This window comes from Pristiophorus japonicus, chromosome 22 (assembly GCF_044704955.1).
Source record: "Pristiophorus japonicus isolate sPriJap1 chromosome 22, sPriJap1.hap1, whole genome shotgun sequence".
Classification (NCBI taxonomy): Eukaryota; Metazoa; Chordata; class Chondrichthyes; family Pristiophoridae; genus Pristiophorus; species Pristiophorus japonicus.
The window spans coordinates 62,400,268-62,422,335 of record NC_091998.1 but is presented as its reverse complement, the minus strand read 5'-3'; the positions used below and the strand labels follow the sequence as shown (position 1 = coordinate 62,422,335).

Sequence of the window (22,068 nt, the reverse complement as noted above, 5' to 3'; positions counted from 1 at the left end):
CTCGCCCTCTAACCCCACTCACCCCCTCCCCGCCTTCCCCCTTCCCCTCCTTCACCCCCCCCGCTCTCACCCCCTCTCCCCGCTCTCGCTCTCTCTCCCCGCTCTCGCCCCCCTCCCGCTCTCGCCCCCCTCCCGCTCTCGCCCGGCTCCCGCTCTCGCCCCCCTCCCGCTCTCGCCCCCTCTCCACGCTCTTGCCCCCTCTCCCCGCTCTCGCCCCCCTCCCGCTCTTGCCCCCCCTCCCGCTCTCGCCCCCTCTCCACGCTCTTGCCCCCTCTTCCCGCTCTCGCCCCCCTCCCGCTCTCGCCCCCTCTCCCCGCTCTCACCCCCTCTCCCCGCTCTCGCCCCCCTCTTCCCGCTCTCGCCCCCCTCCCGCTCTCGCCCCTCTCCCCACTCTCGCCCCCTCTCCCTGCTCTCGCCCCTCTTCCCGCTCTTGCACCCCTCGCGCTCTCACCCCCTCTCTCTGCTCTCGCCCCCCCTCTTCCCGCTCTCGCCTCCTCTCCCCGCTCTCGCCCCCCTCCCGCTCTCGCCCCCCTCCCGCTCTCGCCCCCTCTCCCCGCTCTCGCCCCCCTCCCGCTCTCACCTCTCTCCCCGCTCTCACCTCTCTCCCCGCTCTCGTCCCCTCTCCCCGCTCTCACCTCTCTCCCCGCTCTCGTCCCCTCTCCCCGCTCTCACCTCTCTCCCCGCTCTCGCCCCCCTCCCGCTCTCGTCCCCTCTCCCCGCTCTCACCTCTCTCCCCGCTCTCGCCCCCTCTCCCCACTCTCTCCCCCTTCCGCTCTCGCCCTCTCTCCCCGCTCTCGCCCCCTCTCCCCACTCTCTCCCCCTTCCGCTCTCGCCCCCTCGCCCCGCTCTCGCCCCCTCTCCCCACTCTCGCCCACCTTCCGCTCTCGCCCTCTCTCCCCGCTCCGCCCCCTCTCCCCGCTCTCGCCCCCCTCTCCCCGCCTCGCCCACCTTCCCCGCTCTCCGCCCCTCTCCCCGCTCTCGCCCCCTCTCCCGCTCTCGCCCCCTCTCCCGCTCTCGCCCCCTCTCCCCCTGCTCTCGCCCCCTTCCGCTCTCGCCCTCTCCTCCCCGCTCTCGCCCCCTCTCCCCGCTCTCACCCCCTCTCCCCGCTCTCGCCCTTCTCCCCGCTCTCGCCCCCCTCTCCCCGCTCTCGCCCCCTCTCCCTGCTCTCGCCCCCTCTCCCCGCTCTCGTCCTCTCTCCCCACTCTCACCTCTCTCCCCGCTCTCGCCCCCTCTCCCCACTCTCGCCCCCTCCCGCTCTCGCCCCTCTCCCCGCTCTCGTCCTTCCCCACTCTCACTCTCCCCGCTCTCGCCCCCTCTCCCCACTCTCGCCCCCTCCCGCTCTCGCCCCCTCTCCCCGCTCTCGTCCTCTCTCCCACTCTCACTCTCTCCCCGCTCTGCCCCTCTCCCCTCTCGCCCCCCTCCCGCTCTCGCCCCCTCTCCCCACTCTCGCCCCCTCCCGCTCTCGCCCCTCTCCCCACTCTCGCCCCCCTCCCGCTCTCGCCCCCTCTCCCCGCTCTCGCCCCCTCTCCCCACTCTCGCCCCCTCCCCGCTCTCGCCCCCTCTCCCCGCTCTCGCCCCCTCTCCCACCTCTCTCCCCCTTCCCGCTCTCGCCCTCTCTCCCCGCTCTTCGCCCCTCTCCCACACTCTCCCCTTCCGCTCTCGCCCCCTCGCCCCGCTCCTGCCCCCTCTCCCCACTCTCGCCCACCTTCCGCTCTCGCCCTCTCTCCCCGCTCTCGCCCCCCTCTCCCCGCTCTCGCCCCCTCTCCCCGCTCTCGCCCCCATTCTCCCCGCTCTCGCCCCCCTCTCCCCGCTCTCGCCCCTCTCCCCGCTCTCGCCCCCCTCTTCCCCGCTCTCGCCCCCTCTCCCTGCTCTCGCTCCCCCTTCCCGCTCTCGCCCTCTCTCCCCGCTCTCGCCCCCTCTCCCGCTCTCGCCCCCCTCCCGCTCTCGCCCCCTCTCCCCGCTCTCGTCCTCCTCTCCCCACTCTCACCTCTCTCCCCGCTCTCGCCCCCTCTCCCCACTCTTGCCCCCCTCCCGCTCTCGCCCCTCTCCCCGCTCTCGTCCTCTCTCCCCACTCTCACCTCTCTCCCCGCTTCTCGCCCCTCTCCCCACTCTCGCCCCCCTCCCGCTCTCGCCCCTCTCCCCGCTCTCGTCCTCTCTCCCCACTCTCACCTCTCTCCCCGCTCTCGCCCCCTCTCCCCACTCTCGCCCCCCTCCCGCTCTGCCCCCTCTCCCCACTCTCGCCCCCCTCCCGCTCTCGCCCCCTCTCCCCGCTCTCGCTCCCTCTCCCCGCTCTCGCCCCTCTCTCTGCTCTCGCCCCCTCTCCCCGCTCTCGCCCCCTCTTCCCGCTCTCACCTCTCTTCCCGCTCTCGCCCCTTCTCCCCGCTCTCGCCCCCTCTCCCCGCTCTCGCCCCTCTCCCGCTCTCGCCCCTCTCCCAGCTCTTCCCCCCACTCTCTTTCTCCCCCACTCTCTCTCTATCTCCCTCATCCCCACTCTCTCTCTCTCACCTGTCCCCCACTCTTGCCCTCTCCCTCTTCCTCCCGCTCTCTCTGACTCAGGTTTATGTATGAGGTTGTGTTGAGTCAGCTGGAACGATGAGTTGTACGGGTACCTGCTGCTCTCGGGTGTCTGACCATCAGAAGCCCATCTCCAGCCGTCGCTCTGTACCACACTGGGTAGGGTGTTCACCCATTGGGTCACGGGACAGCGTTACCCCAGTTACTTTGTGACAATCTGACGTTACTTTGCAGAATCATTATCAAGAGGGCGATTACATCATCAGGCAGGGAGCCAGCGGAGACACTTTCCTTCATCATCAGCAAAGGCAAGGTAAGTGTAGCACCAGTGACAGGGCTCACACCTGGTCCACTCACACCTGGCCTCACCTGGCCACTTCAATCTGGTCCACTCACACCTGTTCCACTCACACCTGGTCCACTCACACCTGGCCCACTCACACCTGACCCACTCACACCTGGCCCACTCACACCTGACCCACTCACACCTGGGCACTCACAGCTGGCCCACTCACACCTGCGCACTCACACCTGGCCCACTCACACCTGGCCCACTCACACCTGGTCCACTCACAACCTGGCCACTCACACCTGACCCACTCACACCTGGCCCACTCACACCTGACCCACTCACACCTGGTCCACTCACACCTGGGCACTCACACCTGGCCCACTCCACACCTGGTCCACTCACACCTGCCCACTCACCCTGGCCCATCACCCTGGGCACTCACACCTGGCCCACTCACACCTGACCCACTCACACCTGACCCACTCACACCTGGCCTCACACCTGGCCCACGCACACCTGGTCCACTCACACCTGGCCCACTCACACCTGACCCACTCACACCTGGTCCACTCACACCTGGCCCACTCACCCCTGACCCACTCACACCTGGCCTCACACCTGGCCCACTCACACCTGGTCCACTCACACCTGGCCCACTCACACCTGACCCACTCACACCTGGCCACTCACACCTGACCCACTCACACCTGGCCTCACACCTAGCCCACTTACACCTGGTCCACTCACCCCTGGCCCACTCACACCTGACCCACTCACACCTGGTCCACTCACACCTGGCCCACTCACACCTGACCCACTCACACCTGGACACTCACACCTGGCCCACTCTCACCTGGCACACTCATACCTGCCCACTCACACATGGCCTCACACCTGGCCCACTCACATCTGGCCCACTCATCACCTGACCCACTCACACCTCGGCACTCACACCTGGCCCACTCACACCTGGCCCAATCACACCTGACCCACACACACTGGCACTCCCACCTGGCCCACTCACACCTGGCCCACTCACACCTGGCCCAATGCACACCTGGCCCCACTTCACACCCTGGCCCACTCACACCTGGTCCCCTGGCCCACTCACACCTGGTCCACTCACACTTGGCCCACTCACACCTGGTCCACTCACACCTGACCGCCTCACACCTGGCCCACTCACACCTGGCCCACTCACACCTGACCCACTCACACCTCGGCACTCACACCTGGCCCACTCACACCTGGCCCAATCACACCTGACCCACTCACACCTGGGCACTCACACCTGGCCCACTCACACCTGGCCCACTCACACCTGGCCCATTCACACCTGGTCCACTCACACCTGGCCCACTCACATCTGGCCGACTCACACCTGGCCCACTCACACCTGGTCCACTCACACCTGACCCACTCACACCTGGTCTCACACCTGGCCCACTCACACCTGGTCCACTCACACCTGGCCCACTCACACCTGGCCCATTCACAACTGGTCCACTCACACCTGACCCACTCACACCTGGTCCACTCACACCTGGCCCACTCACACCTGGCCCACTCACACCTGGTCCACTCACACCTGGCCCACTCACACCTGACCCACGCACACCTGGTCCACTCACACCTGGTCCACTCACACCTGGCCCACTCACACCTGGCCTCACACCTGGTCCACTCATACCTGGCCCATTCACACCTGACCCACTCACACCTGACCCACTCACACCTGACCCACTCACACCTGACCCACTCACACCTGGCCCATTCACACCTGACCCACTCACACCTGACCCACTCACACCTGGCCCATTCACACCTGACCCACTCACACCTGACCCACTCACACCTGACCCACTCACACCTGGCCCATTCACACCTGGTCCACTCACACCTGACCCACTCACAGCTGGCCCATTCGCACCTGGCCCATTCACACCTGACCCACTCACACCTGATCCACTCACACCTGACCCACTCACACCTGGTCCAGTCACACCTGACCCACTCACACCAGGTCCACTCACACCTGACCCACTCACACCTGGCCCAATCACACCTGACCCACTCACACCTGGCCTCATACCTGGCCCACTCACACCTGGCCCACTCATACCTGGCCTCACACCTGGCCCACTCACACCTGGCCCACTCACACCTGGCCCAATCACACCTGACCCACTCACACCTGGCCTCACACCCTGGCCTACTCACACCTGGCCCACTCATACCTGGCCCATTCACAGCAGATACCAGCTAATCGAGGGGTTCAGGAGGCGTTTATAGATCGAATAACAGATACCCGGGAGTGAGTTACAGGCTGGAATCTAATCGAGGGGTTCGGGGGTTTATATATGGACACTCCATGTTTCGAGGGAAATGGTTTATGAATTGATTCGGCCAAGTTTCATGGTGGATCAGCTGTTCTCGGTGGCACTGTTGAGTTGGATCAGTATAACAGATCTGCTCACCCTCTGTTCCTACAGTTTCTGTTCGTTGCCCAATTGCATCCGCTTTGTGTTTGACCGCAGGTTAATGTGACGCAGGAGGACTCAGCGGGCGGAGAGGCAGAGCTTCCCAGTTCCCTGTCCAGGGGAGACTGGTTTGGAGAGAAGGCGCTTCACGGGTATGCCTACTGTCCGCTCTCTCAGATTGTGCACACGTGCCCCAGCCAGGAAATCGCGGACTTTTCATACCTTCCCAACGTGCAACAGCTGTGGACGTTAAAATAAAGGACTGATGTTGGGCTGGTGTGGTGCAGGCCAGGGCAAAGGCCCTGACCAGGGAACGAGCAGGGAGAGTGGGACTGTTTGCATAGCTCTTTCAAAGAGGCAATGGTGCGCCGAATGGCCTCCTGTGCTGTACGATTCTATGACGTGAGTTGATTTATCCGGGCTGCAATGGGGAGCAAGTGTTGGTCTCACTGGGTTACCCAAAGGAAAACCAGCCCCGGGTTCCTGTTCCTGATTACAGTCCATTCTCTGCCTCCATCCCTCCCCCCCGCCTCCATCCCTCGCCACCTCTGCCCCTCCGCCTCCCTCTCCGCCCCCCCCATTCTTCCTCCGCTCCCCATTCCTCCTCCGTCCCCCTCACCGCCGCCTCTCCATCCCTCCAACCCCCCCATTCCGCCTCCTCCCACACCACCTCCGCCCCCTGTCCCCCCCCCCCCCGAGACCACCACCTCCGCACCCCCCACCCCCCCACCTCCCACCCTCCCCCAACCTGCTGCCACTCACTGTCTAAACTCACGCAGGAGAGAAGAGCCAACTGCACCTGAAGGGACATACCCCAGCAAAAGCAGTGACTGTCTCCAGGAGAGGAAAGGCGGGTGTGGCGGCCATCTTTAGAAAGAGCAAATTCACTGCGGTGGAACAAGGTCTGGCATCCGGTCCAGGCGTGGCACGTTTGTACGTAATTTGGGCTAACTTGTGCTCAGTGAGGCAGGGAGATGTTAGTGCCGGTGCGGAGTGTAAGGGGAGGGGCTGGAACCTGGGGCAGGGTGCGGTGGGAAGGAGGACGAGGACGAGAATGGAGTGCACCAAGACTGAGGAAACGTTACCACTGCTGGAGCAGGACATACAGGGCTGGGTGGGACGTGACGCTCCGGAGGTCAGAGGTCAGCCTGCCATCTGGATAAGGCCTCCTCCCCCCACTGTGGGTAAGGTTGTGTTGTTCCGAGCAGACCCGTGTGGATGGTGAAAGAAGTTGCCCCACGTTTGCACGAATGATTAAGTCCGTATTTTCTCTTCCCTCCACCCAGGGAGGATGTAAGGTTGGCCAACATCATCGCAGCAGAGGACGTGATCTGCCTGGTGATTGACAGAGAGTGAGTAGCTTGAATTATTTCTTTTACATATAATGTTTCAAATTCAGAAACTGGAGCGCAGATACCCACCTGACCCACACTTAGAGTCCTGATGGGCCAACGCACTCCCGCTGTGTGGTATCTGCCACTTCCTATTTAATCCTATGAACATATTGCGGCTGGTGTGGTGGGCACTGCCTTTCTGCACTCCTGTAACGGGGAGCCGGACCGGTTCCTGACTGGGGCAGAGATCACATCATAGAGAAGGCAAGTGTCTTCCTAGATAACACTTGGTCCATGTGAGCTTCTGGACTGATTTCCATCTCCTGAGGGGGTGGGAAGGGAATTTTCTGGAGTATTTTTACTCTTATCGTCCCTGAGTTTTTCTCTGGTTTTGTGCCTCGCAGGAGATGACATGGTGGTGGGAGAGCGGGGGGAGAGGGTAGGAGAGGTTAGGAGAGGTTAGGAGGTGTCTGATCACAATGTTCCGGTACTCCCTCATCACTGCACTGGGAGTGTCAGCCTAGATTTATGTGCTCGAGTCTCTGGAACGGGACCTACACCCACAACCTTCTGACTCAGAGGCGAGAGTGCTGCCCACTGAGCCACCACTGACACTGAGGCACTACGCACATGTATAGTGGGTTAGTCATTGATTAATGATTGGTGATCTCGCTCCAGCGGGTTGGTCACTGACTGGTCATCTCTCTATAGCAGGTTGCCATGTGTTGGTTAATGACTGGTTAATCCTATTATAATCGGGGGAAACGATGTTCACTAAATGCCAATCCCATTACAATTGACGACACAAAATCAGGGGGATAATCAATACTGAGGAGAACTGCCACAACTGACAGGAAGACATCAATGGGCATATTTTCCGAATGAGCATATAATTGGCAAATGAATTTCAACACAGATAAATGTGAGCTGTTGCATTTTGGTAAGAAAAATAGGGAGGTCACATATTATTTGGAAAATAAGAATCTAAATGGGGTGGAGGAGCAAAGGGATCTCGGAATACAAATACACAAATCGCTAAACGTTACGACACGGGTTAACAAGGCCGTAGAAAAGCAAACCAGGTAGATGGGTTTATTTCTAGAGGGATAGAATTGAGAAGTGGTGAAGTTATGCTAAACTTGTATCGAACCTTGGTTAGACCACACTTGGAGTTCTGGTCACCATATTATAAAAAGGATATAGAGGCACTGGAGAGGCTGCAGGGAAGATTTACAAGGATGTTACCAGAAATATGAGGAAAGGATGAACAGGCTGGGTCTTTTTTCTCTTGAAAAAAGAAGGTTGAGGGGTGACCTAATAGAGGTCTTTACAATCATTAAAGCTTTTGTTAGAGTGGATGCTCGATGGGAAGAGCATAACTAGAGGCCATCAGTATAAGATAGTCACCACGAAATCCAATAGGGAATTCGGAAGAAGTTTCTTTGCCCAGAGAGTGGTGAGAATGTGGAACTCAACACCACAGGGAGAAGGGAATAGAGGGTTATGCAGATCGGGTTAGATGAGGAAAGACGGGAGGAGGCTCGAGTGGAGCATAAACGCCGGCATGGTCTGGTTGGGCCGAATGGTCTGTTTCTGTGCCGTATATCCGGTGTAATCACGTTATAATGAAGAGCAATAATACTTTGCTGAACGATGTCTCCTCTGAATTGAGAGGCATGATGTTGGTCAGCGAGGTCATCGATTATGGAGCAATCTGTGCCATTTCAGTCTAAACAATTTTATTTTTTTCTGTCTGCAGCTCATTCCGACAGTTAATTGGAGGCTTGGAAGATGTATCCAGCAAAGAATACGAGAGTGCGGAGATCCAGGCGAAGTGAGTATGAATGCATTGGGGATTGACACCGAGGTTCTCCTCTCCACTTGACGCGGGTTTTCTGTTGCCTCAGGGCCCTCACCTCCACTCAAATCGGGACAGTCACGATGCGACAGTGGGCCACTGAGAACGCAGAGAGCTTACTGTGAGGCTGGCCATATGCAGTCTGAGCGACGCAAGTCTGCTGCGTGTGTTTGCAGCTCACACAAGCGGTTCCCCCCACCCCACTCCTCATTCCTAACCCAGTCACAGATCGCAAGGGGGTTTGAGTATTAATGTCTGTAGCTCCACACTGTGGATGCCTGTGTTACTGCAGCTAGTGCTGTTTAATAAAGAGCAGGTCACCTGACCAGCAAGTCAGAAGATTCCGGAACCTGCAGCCATCTTACAGGTTGTGTGTTGTGTGCTCTCCGAAGATATGACATTTGGCGACGAGAATGGGATGTAATCGGATAATACAAAGCAATTTTTGTTGGTGAAGGATTCAGCCAGCCGACAGAGAGATTTTGAGAGCTTCTCTGATTTTGGAAACAGCTACAAATCTGAGGTAAATTACGAGAACACTTGGTTAAACTGTCAGAGTCAAAATGGCTGCCCCTATGGGAGTTAAAGGTCATTTGGGGCCTTTTCAACGTGACCGTGAAAGTTTCAGAGCGTATGTGGATCGGCTAGAAATGTTTCTCACTGCAAATAATATCATCAAATAATTCCTGGTAATGAAGACAATAACCGGGTGTTGTTGGAACGAAAAAGAGCTATATTCTCAACTGAGGCCAGGCCCGAGTTGTATGAAATGCTGATAAATTTGCTTATGCCTGACAAGCCAAAGGATACCATGCTGAAACAGATTCTAACCAAGTTAGAACAAGATTACAGCCCCGTTCCATTAGAAATTGCTGAAAGTTATCATTTCGGAATACGAAATCAGAAGGCAGAAGAAAATATCAGTGAGTACATTGTGGCATTAAAAACACTATCTATTCACTGTAATTTCGGAGACTTTCAGAACCGAGCATTGCGAGACCGCTTTGTTTGTGGGATGAAAAATGATGTGATCAGAAGAAAGTTATTGACAACGTCTAACTTGACTTTTGATTTAGCTTGTCAGACAGCTAGGTCGATGAGCATGGCCGACCAGTATTCTCAAGAATTTCATACTAATTTCAGTCATCAGACAACCGAGGTGAATCGCCTGCAGGTTCAAAGTAAAAGGCGGTGGGGCCCCAAAGTCTCAGAAACTGGAACTGGGAACAGAGCATCCTGGGACAACACATTGCTCAAAGTTGTCCATATGTGAAGGCAGAGTGTTTCTTCTGCAGGAAAACTGGGCATCGTGTGAAGGCATGCCAACTGAAGGGTAAACCAGTTTTCAAAGCGATGAGTAGAAATCCCCAGAGACTACATAGCATTGAAGAACAACAACAGGACGAGGAGATATTAGAGTTAAACGTCATCAGGAGCACGAGGTTAACGGACGGCAATTTGAAAAGTATCATAATCCACATAGAAGTTGCAGGATTCAACATACCCACGGAAATCGACACTGGTGCATCCGTGAGTGTAGTACCGGAATGGCTATACCTCAACAAATTGCAGGATTTCCCACTGGAGAAAACCAAGATAGAGCTGAGAGGCTACTCGGGAGAGAACATTCCGGTGGTAGGTCGTATCACCATATTAGTGAATTACAAGGATCAAGTTCAGAGCTTGCCTCTAATAGTAGTGGCAGGAGACAAGCCTGCCTTACTAGGAAGAAATTGGTTGGGATCACTGAAGCTGGATTGGAGTGAGATTTTTTTGTGTTGTAACGAGATTTGTGTCAAAGGATGATGTCATCAAGAGTTATCCGAAGGTATTCTGCGAAACGGGCAGTCCGATCCAAGGCTTCAAGGCGAGTGTCAAGGTACAGAAGGATGCTAGATCAGTTTAATGCAAGCCACGTCCCGTACCATATGCACTCAAGGAGAAAGTTGAGCAAGAACTCAAAAGACTAGAGACTGAGAACATTATTTCTAAGATAGATCGATGTAATTGGGCTACACCCATTGTTGTTGTACCTAAGTCCGCTGGTAAGATAAGATTGTATGGTGATTATAAAGTAACTGTAAACCAGGTTCTAGAGGGTAATGTCCCCAATATATTGCCAAATATAGAAGATTTGTTCACAACACTGAAAGGGGATCAGATTTTCTCAAAGTTGGATCTTACGAATGCCTACTTACAGCTTGATTTAGATAAGGAGTCCAAGTCATGCTTGACTATAAATACTCATCTAGGCTTATATCAATTTAATAGGCTACCATTTGGAATGTCTTCCGCCCCTGCCATATTCCAAGATGTAATGAACCAGATTTTGCAAGGTATTGAAGGGGTAGTGTGTTATTTAGGTAACATACTAATTTCAGCACCAAATAGGCAAATTCCTAATAACATATTGAATGAAGTCCTCAAACAGCTAGAGAAGCACAGAGTACGAGTGTCTGCTCGCAAATGTGAGTTATTTCAACAGAGTAGACAAAGATGGTTTACATCTAACCAAGGAAAAACTGGATGCGATCAGAAATGTACCCACTCCCAAGAATGTCACTGAACTTCGATCATTTTTGGGTCTTTTGAACTATTATGGGAAGTTCTTTTCAAATTTGGCTACAGTATTACGCCCACTGAATGATCTATTGAAAAAACAGGTCCATTGGAAGTGGTCAAAAGAATGCGATACAGCATCCAAGAAATGTAAAAGCAACTTGGTAGAGAGCACCATGTTAGTTCACTATGACGTATCTCAGGAGATCAAGCTCGCCTGTGATGCCTCTCCATATGGAGTTGAGGCAATGATCTCTCATGTATTTAGTAGTGGGGTGGAGAGACCAATTGCTTTTGCTTCACGCACTCTCAGTGCCAGTGAGCGTAATTATGCACAAATCGAAAGGGAAGCTTTGGCATTAATTTTTGGGCTGGGGTGGGGGGGGGGGCGGAGTCCGAGACTATTAGAGACTATTAGTCCTAACTAGTTTTGTGCATGTGTCAGGAGACACATGCACAGAAGGGAGCCTAAGTACAAATAGTTACTATGTACATTTATGGACTCTAGGGGAAGCAAGGGATTTGGGGATTGGACAGGAAAGTGGAGTTGAGGTCAAAGATCAGCCATGATCTCATTGAATGCAGGCTCGAGGGGCTGAATGGCCTACTCCTGCTCCTAATTCTTGTGTTCTTATGAACCATCGTCAAGGAACCAGATGGACTTAGAACAATCTCAGAATTATAGCTGAAGCATGAAATACCGACCCCATGCCTGCCCATTGAATCAGCTCTTCCCTCTGACTAATATGGACATTCACCTAACTTGTCTGTAATGTATGTACATTCTGTTTGTAGCCACCAGATGGCGTCATTGTTGGAAGCCACTGAGCAGCACGCACTTGGTGCTGCTCTGGTATAAAAGGCCAGCCATTTTGAGAGTCAGGCACTTTGGGCCTAAATAAAGCAGAGCCAAGATTGTACCTTGCTTCGTTAAACAGTACTCAGTTTGAACCTTTATTGCATACATAACATTTTCTCCTATGTCAGCCAGGATAGCTATGATTTATATCTTTAAAACCTTGTTAGCCTGGGATGCCCCCCACTTCAGTATCTGTGTTGCAGGCAGAATTTCTCAATGAAATGTTATGATCTGAAAGCAGGGGTTGAGCGTATCAGTATTCTCTGGAGTTTAGAAGAATGAGAGGTGATCCCATTGAAACATACAAAATTCTTACAGGGCTCGACAGGGTAGATGCAGGGAGGATGTTTACCCCCGGGCTGGGGAGTCTAGAACCAGGGGTCACAGTCTCAGGATAAGGGGTCGGCCATTTAGGACTGAGATGAGGAGAAACTTCTTCACTCAGAGGGTGGTGAATCTTTGGAATTCTCTGCCCCAGAGGGCTGTGGAGGCTCAGTCGTTGAGTATATTCAAGACAGAGATCGATAGATTTTTGGATATTAAGGGAATCGAGGGATATGGGGATCGGGCGGGAAAGTGGAGTTGAGGTCGAAGATCAGCCGTGATCTCATTGAATGGTGGAGCAGGCTTGAGGGGCCGAATGGCCAGCTCCTGTTCCTAATTCTTATGACCTTCTGCGCTATAATCACGTTCCCTGTGTTGGACTGTTACAATTATTTACGTCGCCACTTCTGGTTGCCTCCCCTGAGCACCAAGCGATTGTTCTGCCGCAGGTCCCCATTGGCAGGCTCCTTCCCGTGTTGCTGTCGAATCGAGTTCCTGCTTACCTCTCCGTGCAGGGAGGTGACTGACCTTTGACCCCCGGTGTAAGGGAGCAGCAGAACAAACAAACTTGCACCCATCGCATCCTCGGGACCCCCCCCAAAGTACATCCCGGCCAATAAGTGGCTTTCGACGTGTACTTACAGTTGTAATGCGGCAGTCATTTTACTCACAGGTCGTCCTCCTGAGTGTCAGCTGTGGCTCAGTAGGTAGCACCCTCGCCTCTGAGTCAGAAGGTCATAGGCTCAAGTCCCACTCGAGGGACTTGAGCACAAAGATCTCGGCTGACACTCCCTGTGCAGTGCCGAGGGAGTGCCGCACTGTCGGAGGTGCCGTTTTTCGGAAGAGACATTAAACCGAGGCCCCGTCTGCTCTCTCAGGTGGATGTAAAAGATCCCATGGCACTATTTCAAAAAAGAGCAGGAGAGTTATCCCTGGTGTCCCGGGCTGATATTTATCTCTCAACTAACATCACAAAAACAGATTATCTGGTCATTATCACATTGCTGTTTGTGGGAGCTTGCTGTGCGCAATTTGGCTGCCACGTTTCCTACATTACAACAGTGACTACACTTCAAAAGTACTTCATTGGCTGTAAAGTGCTTTGGGACATCCAGTGCTTGTGAAAGGCGCTATTTCTTTCACTGAATCACAATGGCCTGTCCTGCTCCCCCTGCACCACCTGAATCAGTGACAAATGATTTATTTTTCTCCTGTTTGCAATCTGTTTCAGATTTGAGGCGGAGGCTGTGTTCTTTGCCAGCTTGGAACGTACGGATTTCAGTGTCTGTCAAACCCTCGGAGTCGGAGGCTTTGGCCGTGTTGAGTTGGTAAGTCAGGAGGCTGCAGTAGCGGGTCTCTCGGGTTGATGTCTCCGCGCGCAGCGTGCTGCTCTGGGGCCGGTCCCCCCGCTCCGTGCTGAGCCAGGCTGCGGTCGGGAGAGTCAGGAGGATATTCGACAGTGGGTGGCGTCACGGACGGCCCACATCCTGACCTCGCTCTGCCCCTGTCAGCCTAACATATTCCTCCCGGAACACCTACCCACCACCCCTGTCCAGGCCTGTGGGCAGGAGCACTGAAGCTAATCGATATTTTTGTTGACAAGGGTATTAACGGTTACGGAACCAAGGCGGGTAAATGGAGTTAAGATACAGATTACGTAGAACGGACCTTTATTCTCTGGAGTTTAGAAGAATGAGAGGTGATCCCATTGAAACGTAGAAAATTCTTAAGAGGACTTGACAGGGTAGATGCAGGGAGGATGTTTCCCCCGGGCTGGGGAGTCTAGAACCAGGGGTCACAGTTTCAGAATAAGGGGTCGGCCATTTAGAACTGAGATGAGAAAAAACTTCTTCACTCAGGTGGTGAATCTTTAGAATTCTCTGCCCCAGAGGGCTGTGGAGGCTCAGTTGTTGAATAGGCTCGAAGGGCCGAATGGCCTACTCCTGCACCTATTTTCTATGTTTCTATGTTCAACACTGAGATTGATTGATTTTTGGACACTAAAGGAATCAAGAGATATATGGGATCGGGTGGGAAAGTGGAGTTGAGGTCGAAGACCAGCCATGACCTTACTGAATGGAGGAGAAGGCTCGAGGGGCCACATAGCCTATTCCTGTCCAATTTTTTATGTTAATTTCTTTAGGAGCCATAATCTCATTGAATGGTGGAACAAGCTTGATGGACTGAATGGCTTCCTTCTGTTCCCCATCGACCACCTGAGCTAACAGTGTTGGGTGGGGGGAGGGGTGTGTGTGGGGCGGGGTGGGGGGGTGGGGTTGGGTGCGTTGAGCCTGGGGCCTTTGTCTAGGCCCCAGTGCCACAAAAAAAACACTCCCCATTTGGTAATTGTATTCAGGTGATGTATACCAATTGGGTGTGCACTGTATTAGGATGGTGGGTATTAATTGGGGACACCCTTGGGTTCATGTATATGAGAGCAGGCCTGGGAAGGCTCGGGAGGTGGAGGCGGCTTATCTTGATGGTACACGGTATGTAAATGTAGACATTTACTGAAGATGTGGCCCCAGTATTTTATCTTTCACCACCTGCCTATCCGACTTGGACACCATTCACCCAGTGAACCATCAGGGGAGCTGAAATACTATTTATGTTGACATGTATTTTAATTAGCGTTGCTGAATATCTCCCAATTCTGTGGCTGGTTTTGTCTCCCCCACCCCCCGCCTTCCGCAGGTGCAGCTGAAGAATGAAGATTGCAGAACCTTCGCCATGAAGATTCTGAAAAAACGCCACATCGTTGACACACGGCAACAGGAGCACATTCGATCAGAGAAGCAGATCATGCAAGAGGCTCATTGTGACTTCATCATCAGGTGTGCCCACCCTCTCCGTACAACCCTCCCCCGGCTGCCTCAATGTCCCGGCTTCCACAGCTCTCTGAGGCAGAAAATTCCAAAGATTTACAACCCTCAGAGAAGAAATTTCTCCTCATCTCTGTTTTATTCTAAGACTATGCCCCCTAGTTCTAGATTCATTTGGCAGATGGAGTATAATGTTGGAAAGTGTAAGGTCATGCACTCTGGCAGAAAAAAAATCAAAAGAGCACGTTATTATTTAAATGGAGAAAGATTGCAAAGTGCTGCAGTACAGCGGGACCTGGGGGTACTTGTGCATGAAACACAAAAGGATAGTATGCAGGTACAGCAAGTGATCAGGAAGGCCAATGGAATCTTGGCCTTTATTGCAAAGGGGATAGAGTATAAAAGCAGGGAAGTCTTGCTACAGCTATACAGGGTATTGGTGAGGCCACACCTGGAATATTGATGGGGGAGACTAGAACTAGAGGGCATAGTCTTAGAATAAGGGGCCGCCCATTTAAAACAGAGATGAGGAGAAATTTCTTCTCTGAGGGTTATAAATCTGTGGAATTTTCTGCCTCAGAGATCTGTGGAAGCTGGGACATTGAATAAATTTAAGACAGAAATAGGCAGTTTCTTAACCGATAAGGGGATAAGGGGTTATGGGGAGCGGGCGGGGAAGTGGAGCTGAGTCCATGATCAGATCAGCCATCAGATCTCCCCCATCAGTAGAAACATTCTCTCTGTATCCACCTTGTCGAGCCCCCTCATAATCTTATACGTTTTGATAAGATCACCTCTCATTCTTCTGAATTCCAATGAGTAGAGGCCCAACCTACTCAACCTTTCCTCATAAGTCAACCCCCTCATCCCCAGAATCAACCTAGTCAACCTATTGAATGGCGGAGCAGACTCGAGGGGCCGTATGGCCTACTCCTGTTCCTAGTTCTTATGTTCTTATGTTCTTATTCCCCCACGAGGGGAAACATCCTCTCAGCATCTACCCTGTCCAGCCCCCTCAGAATCTTAAAACCTCATCTCAACTCACTCCAGTCAATTCTTTCCCCATCTCTTCTTAGGGCACTGACTCCCTCAACCAGGTACACACCCTAAGTGGGTGTTTGGTGTGGGAGAGAAACAGCTGAACTGGTTGGATTCTGCATAGTTTCCCAAAGCAGCATGTCTTCAATCCAACAAGGGAGCCAGCGGTGATTGATCCAGATTTGGGTAATGAATGGAAGCATAGAAACATAGAAATTTACAGCGCAGAAGGAGGCCATTTCGGCCCATCGTGTCCGCGCCGGCCGACAAAGAGCCGCACGGCCCTCGGTCAGCAGCCCTGAAGGTTACATATAAACCTATGAACAATGAACAATGACGGAAAGGTAAAGAGCACCCAGCCCAACCAGTCCGCCTCACACAACTGCGACACCCCATATACTGAAACATTCTACACTCCACCCCAACCAGAGCCATATGATCTCCTGGGAGAGGCAAAAACCAGATAAAAACCCAGACCAATTGGTGGAAAAAAAAATCTGGGAAAATTCCTCACCGACCTATCCAGACGATCGAAACTAGTCCAGGAGATCACCCTGGCCGCATTCGACTCCCTGCAGTACTTATGATCGTATCTGCGCCAGCCAACAAGAGGTTATCCAGCCTAATCCCAATTACCAGCTCTAGGTCCGTAACCCTGCAGGTTACGGCACTTTCAGTGCCCATCCAAGCATCTTTTAAATGTGGTGAGGGTCTCTGCAACCACCACTCTTCCAGGCAGTGAGTTCCAGACGCCCACCACCCTCTGCATGAAGAAGCCCCCCTCAAATCCCCTCTGAACCTTCCACCAACAACCTTAAAACTATGCCCACTTGTAATTGACCCCTCCACCAAGGGAAATAGACCCTTACTATCCACTATTTCCAGGCACCTCAATGAGGTCTCCTCTCAGCCTCCTCTGTTCCAATGAGAATATAGCTTGTGAACCAGCCTGATTGCTTGTGTGTATGTGTGTGTTACAGGTTGTACAGGACGTTCCGAGACCATAAGTACCTCTACATGCTGATGGAGGCCTGCCTCGGAGGTGAACTGTGGACCATCCTGAGGGACAGGTAACTGGCCGGCACTTGCAGCGATTCCCAGCCCTCTACAATCAAAGAGCAGGCGTGATGTGAGGCATCAGTGGGTGGCACTCTCACCGGTGGTTGTGGGCTCGAGTCCCACTCCTGAGACTCGAACACAAAAATCCAGGCTGACACTCCCTAGTGCAGTGCTGAGGGAGCACCACACTGTCGGAGGTGCCGTCTTTCGGGTGAGACGTTTAAACCGAGGCCCTGTCTGCCCTACCAGATGGACGCAAAAGATCCCATGGCACTATTCCAAAAAAAGAGCAGGGGAGTTTCCCCGGCACCCTCGGCCAATATTCATCCCTCAACCAACATCACAACCAGATTATCTGGTCATTATCACATTGCTGTTTGTGGGAGATTGCTGTGTACTAATTGGCTGCCGCGTTGCCCACCTTTCAACGGTGACTACATGTCCTGGCCCCACTAGCCCAGCCCTCTGTGCAGAGATACTTCCTGACATCAGTCCGAACATCGCACCTCAAACCCTCACTCTGAACTCTCTCCATCTCTCTCTACCTGCTCACTATCCAGTGATTCCTGTGGATGGAGGTCGGGTAACAATAGGGTCAAGGTTTGGCTGTGACCTCGCTCAGCTGACTACCCTGACACTGTGTGGAGCAGTGCCCCGATATCACTCATTCGCTTCAGGAGAGCAGACTTTCAATGCCAATTCTGGCCTCTTGAGCATCCCCAATTTTAATCACCCCACCACTGCCGGCCGTGTCTTCAGCTGCCTGGGCCCCAAACTCTGGGATTCCCTCCCTAAACTTCTCCGCCTCGCTACCTCCCTTTCCTCCTTAAAACTTACCTCTTTGACCAAGCTTTTGTCAGCTGTCCTAATATCTCCTTATGTGGCTCGGTGTCCAGTTTTGTTTTATAACGCTCCTGTGAAGCGCCTTGGGACGTTTCACCATGCGCTATATAAATGCAAGTTGTTGTGGTTGAGCCACTGGGGGGACAGAACTAAAGCTCCCCAATCCACAGGCCCACTCCATCACAGGCCCACTCCATCACAGGCTTACTCCGCCACAGGCCCACTCCATCACAGGCCCATTCCAACACAGGTCCACTCCGCCACAGGTCCACTCCATCACAGGCCCACTCCATCACAGGCCCACTCCGCCACAGGCCCACTCCATCACAGACCCACTCCAACACAGGTCCACTCCGCTACAGGTCCACTCCGCTACAGGCCCACTCCATCACAGACCCACTCTACCACAGGCCCAATCCACCACAGGCCCAATCCACCACAGGCCCGCTCCATCACAGGCCCACTCCGCTACAGGCCCACTCCATCACAGGCCCACTCCAACACAGGTTCACTCCATCACAGGCCCACTCCGCTACAGGCCCACTCCATCACAGGCCCACTCCATCACAGGCCCACTCCATCACAGGCCCACTCCGCCACAGGCCCACTCCGTCACATACCCACTCCGCCACAGGCCCACTCCGCCACAGACCCACTCCGCGGGCTTCAATGTGGGCGAGAACCTAGTCACTGTTCGCTGGCCGCTGTGAAGTGCTGCAGGCTGTGAGTTGAGATGTTTTTTGTGGTAAATTGCAGGGGCTCTTTCGATGATGCCATGACTCGGTTCTACACTGCCTGTGTGCTGGAGGCCTTTGCGTATTTACACTGCAAGGGTATCATTTACAGGGACCTCAAGCCAGAGAACATAATCCTTAACCACGGAGGCTACGCCAAGCTGGTAAGCATCTCCCCTCCCCCGCTCCTCACCAATTGGCCTTTCATCTGCCAGGTTTGTTTGCATTAGCAAAGGGGGCCTAGTCAGGTTTACTTTGGTGAAGCATTGTACAGAATTGGTAGGACGTGGGTGGGGATTGAAGATGTGGTTCTCTGCGCTCGCACCCAGCTCCCAATACCAGCGGGTGATCAGTGAAGGAAACCAGAGAGGGTCCCTGTGACAGGCAGGGAAAGTGGGGCAGTGTGGCAGGCATCTGTGGTGCACTGAGAGCACTGGGAGCAGTGCCTCACAGGGTAGGAATGCTGGGATCGCCGATACTTGCCCAGCCCCACATCCAACACTGCAGGCTAACCTCCAAATATACTACTCCACACAAATATATAGAGCATCACAGTCTCAATGAGAGAGATGGGCAGCATATGGCAGCTAGGGCTCTGCAGGGTATATGTTTGGGGAAGGAATGGGCCTGTGGTGGAGTGGGTCTGTGGTGGAGTGGGCCCGTGGTGGAGTGGGCCTGTGGTGGAGTGGGCCTCTGATGGAGTGGGCCTGTGGTGGAGAGGGCCTTTGATGGAGTGGGCCTGTGGTGGAGTGGGCCTGTGGCGGAGTGGACCTGTGGTGGAGTGGACCTGTGGTGGAGTGGGCCTGTGGCGGAGTGGACCTGTGGTGGAGTGGGCCTGTGGTGGAGTGGAACCTACAGAGGTGAGAAAAATCAGAGCTCGGAATTTTTGTTTAAAGTAATAATTCGTGCTGCGTAGTTCAGCAGATTTACGAGAATGGTGCCAAAGATATGGGACTTTACTTATGCAGAGAGACTGGAGAAGCTGGGATTGTTTTCCTTAGAGTAGAGAAGATTTAAGGGGAGATTTAATGGACATGTCCGAAACTATGATGGTTTTTGATGTGGGGGAGGGGAGGGGAGGAGGTGGGGAGGGGAAGGGAGGGGAGGAGGGGGGAGGGGAGGGAGGGAAGGAGGTGGGGAGGGGAGGAGGTGGGGAGGGGAGGATGTGGAGAGGGGAGGAGAGGTGGGGGAGGGGAGGGGGAGAGGAGGAGGTGGGCAGGGGAGGAGAGTGGGGGAGATGGGGAGGGGGAGGGTGATGGGGAGGTGGGGGGAGGGAGGGAGGGAAGGGGGAGGGGAGGGGGAGGGAAGTGGGGAAGAGGAGGGAAGGAGGGAAGAGGAGAGGGGGAGTGGGGAGAGGAGGGGGAGATGGGGAGGAGGGAAGGAGGAGAGGGGGAGGGGGAGGGAGACCAAATACAGATTGGGTGATCACTTTGCTGAACACCTCCATTCACTCCGCAAGTGTGATCCTGAGCTTCTGGTCAATTACCCCTCTCTCACTGTGGCCTCTCTGCCCTCGGCTCCTTGCACTGTTCCAATGAATCTCGAGGGACAGCCCCTTATCTTTCGAATAGGTACATTACAGCCTTAACATCGAGTGCAACAACTTTAGATCATAACCACTGCTCCGGTTTTACGGGACAACGGACGCTGGTAATGGCGGGTGGCTGCACCGGAGCCTCTGGGTGTGGGGGCGGGTGTGGGCTGGTGCTTGGGGTGGGGATTCCCTATCTGTACACAGCCCATGGGATGCTCCGTATCCCTGGAGTTTGCCCTCTTATCTCTGCCACATTCCCGAGCCACGGGAGCCTCCTTCTCTTTGCCAGACTTCCCGTGCTTCATTCCTCATCTGCTATTCTGCGGTTCCTACTGACACCTCAAGCCCATCGTTTCCTCCTTTACTTGCCCCATTACCATCCCCTTTTTGCCTCGCACCATCAACCCTTTTGTTATTGAATTACTTCTCCTGTCCATCCTATCTCAGACCTCCCCTCCCCTCCCCTTTCCCTGGCTCGGTATTTGCTTATAAACTGGTACACCTCTAACTTCTTCCAGTTCTGATGAAAGGTGATCGAGCTGAAACGTTAACTCTGTTTCTCTCTCCACAGGCGCTGCCTGACTCGCTGAGTATTTCCAGCATTTTCTGTTTCTGTTTCAGTTCACTTGGCACAATCCTCGGGCAGCAGTGCTGAGATAGGGAACTCGCTGTGTGGGGATTGTAGGTGCTGATAATCACCTATCGGGCTGCCGCAAGTAAGACACACACTTGTTGTATGTACGTGCCTGCATGTATACATGCACACACGCACGCACACAGGTGCACACCATCTTCTCTCCAAAAATATTTGATAAAATGGGCAAGGCTGCTGGCTCAATGCAGTGCCCAGAGGATACCAAGGGTTTAACGGACGTTGTTGTCACGATTTAGGTGGATTTTGGTTTTGCTAAAGAGATTGGATTTGGGAAGAAGACCTGGACTTTCTGTGGGACTCCTGAATACGTGGCCCCCGAAATCATCCTCAACAAAGGTCACGATAGCTCGGCAGATTACTGGTCCTTGGGGATCCTGATGTATGAGCTTCTGACCGGCAGGTGAGCAACTGCGGGGGACACTTTTATCAACTCAATTGTACAGTATTGTCTCCACTCCCTCCATGACCATTGTAATGTATGCACCTCTGAGCATGCTCACAGGTTTGTAGAGCATTGCAGCGCCTGTAATTTCTGCGGTCTAGAGGAGTCCGTGTTGCATATCTATGTTGAATGTGTGAGGTTGCAGCCCCTGTTCCAATATTTGAAGAGGCTGCTCTTCAAATTCTGGTTGCACTTCAGTCCCACACTCCTGATCTTTGGGCACCCTGTGCGGAGGGGAACGGACAGGTCGGAAGGCCTCCTCGTGGGACTGCTCCTGGGCCTGGCCAAGGGGGCCATCAACCGGTCCAGGCAGTGGACTGTCGAAGGGTCGTTCAGCCCGACTGCCTGCCTCTCTTCCGCGGTTACATCTGAGCCAGGGTGCCCCTGGAGATGGAGCACGAGGTGTCCACCGGTACGCTCGCGGCCTTCCGCGAGAGGTGGGCGCCGGAGGGACTGGAGTGCATCATCACCTCCGGCAACCAAATTTTAATTTGACTGTTTAATGTCTAAAGTTTGATTTGTTTAAGTTTGTCGGTTTTAGTGCCCCCCTTTAATCAGGGGGCACTTGTATTACATTTGATTTACAGGAACAACTCAAAATAGTTGTAGAGCTGTTGAGTTGGGAGTGCCTTAACCAGTCACGTGATGTTCCCAAGACTCAATAAAACCCCAGCCAGTTGGGTTCGGGGGATCCACGATGAGGCAGGTGGTTGTGAGCCTG

The 22,068-nt window shown here is 54.0% G+C and overlaps 1 pseudogene; it reads left to right on the top strand.

Annotated features, from left to right (window-relative positions):
• The window catches only part of LOC139234789 (cGMP-dependent protein kinase 1-like), a 125,362-nt pseudogene that overhangs the window by 93,924 nt on the left and 9,370 nt on the right, over window positions 1-22,068 (top strand).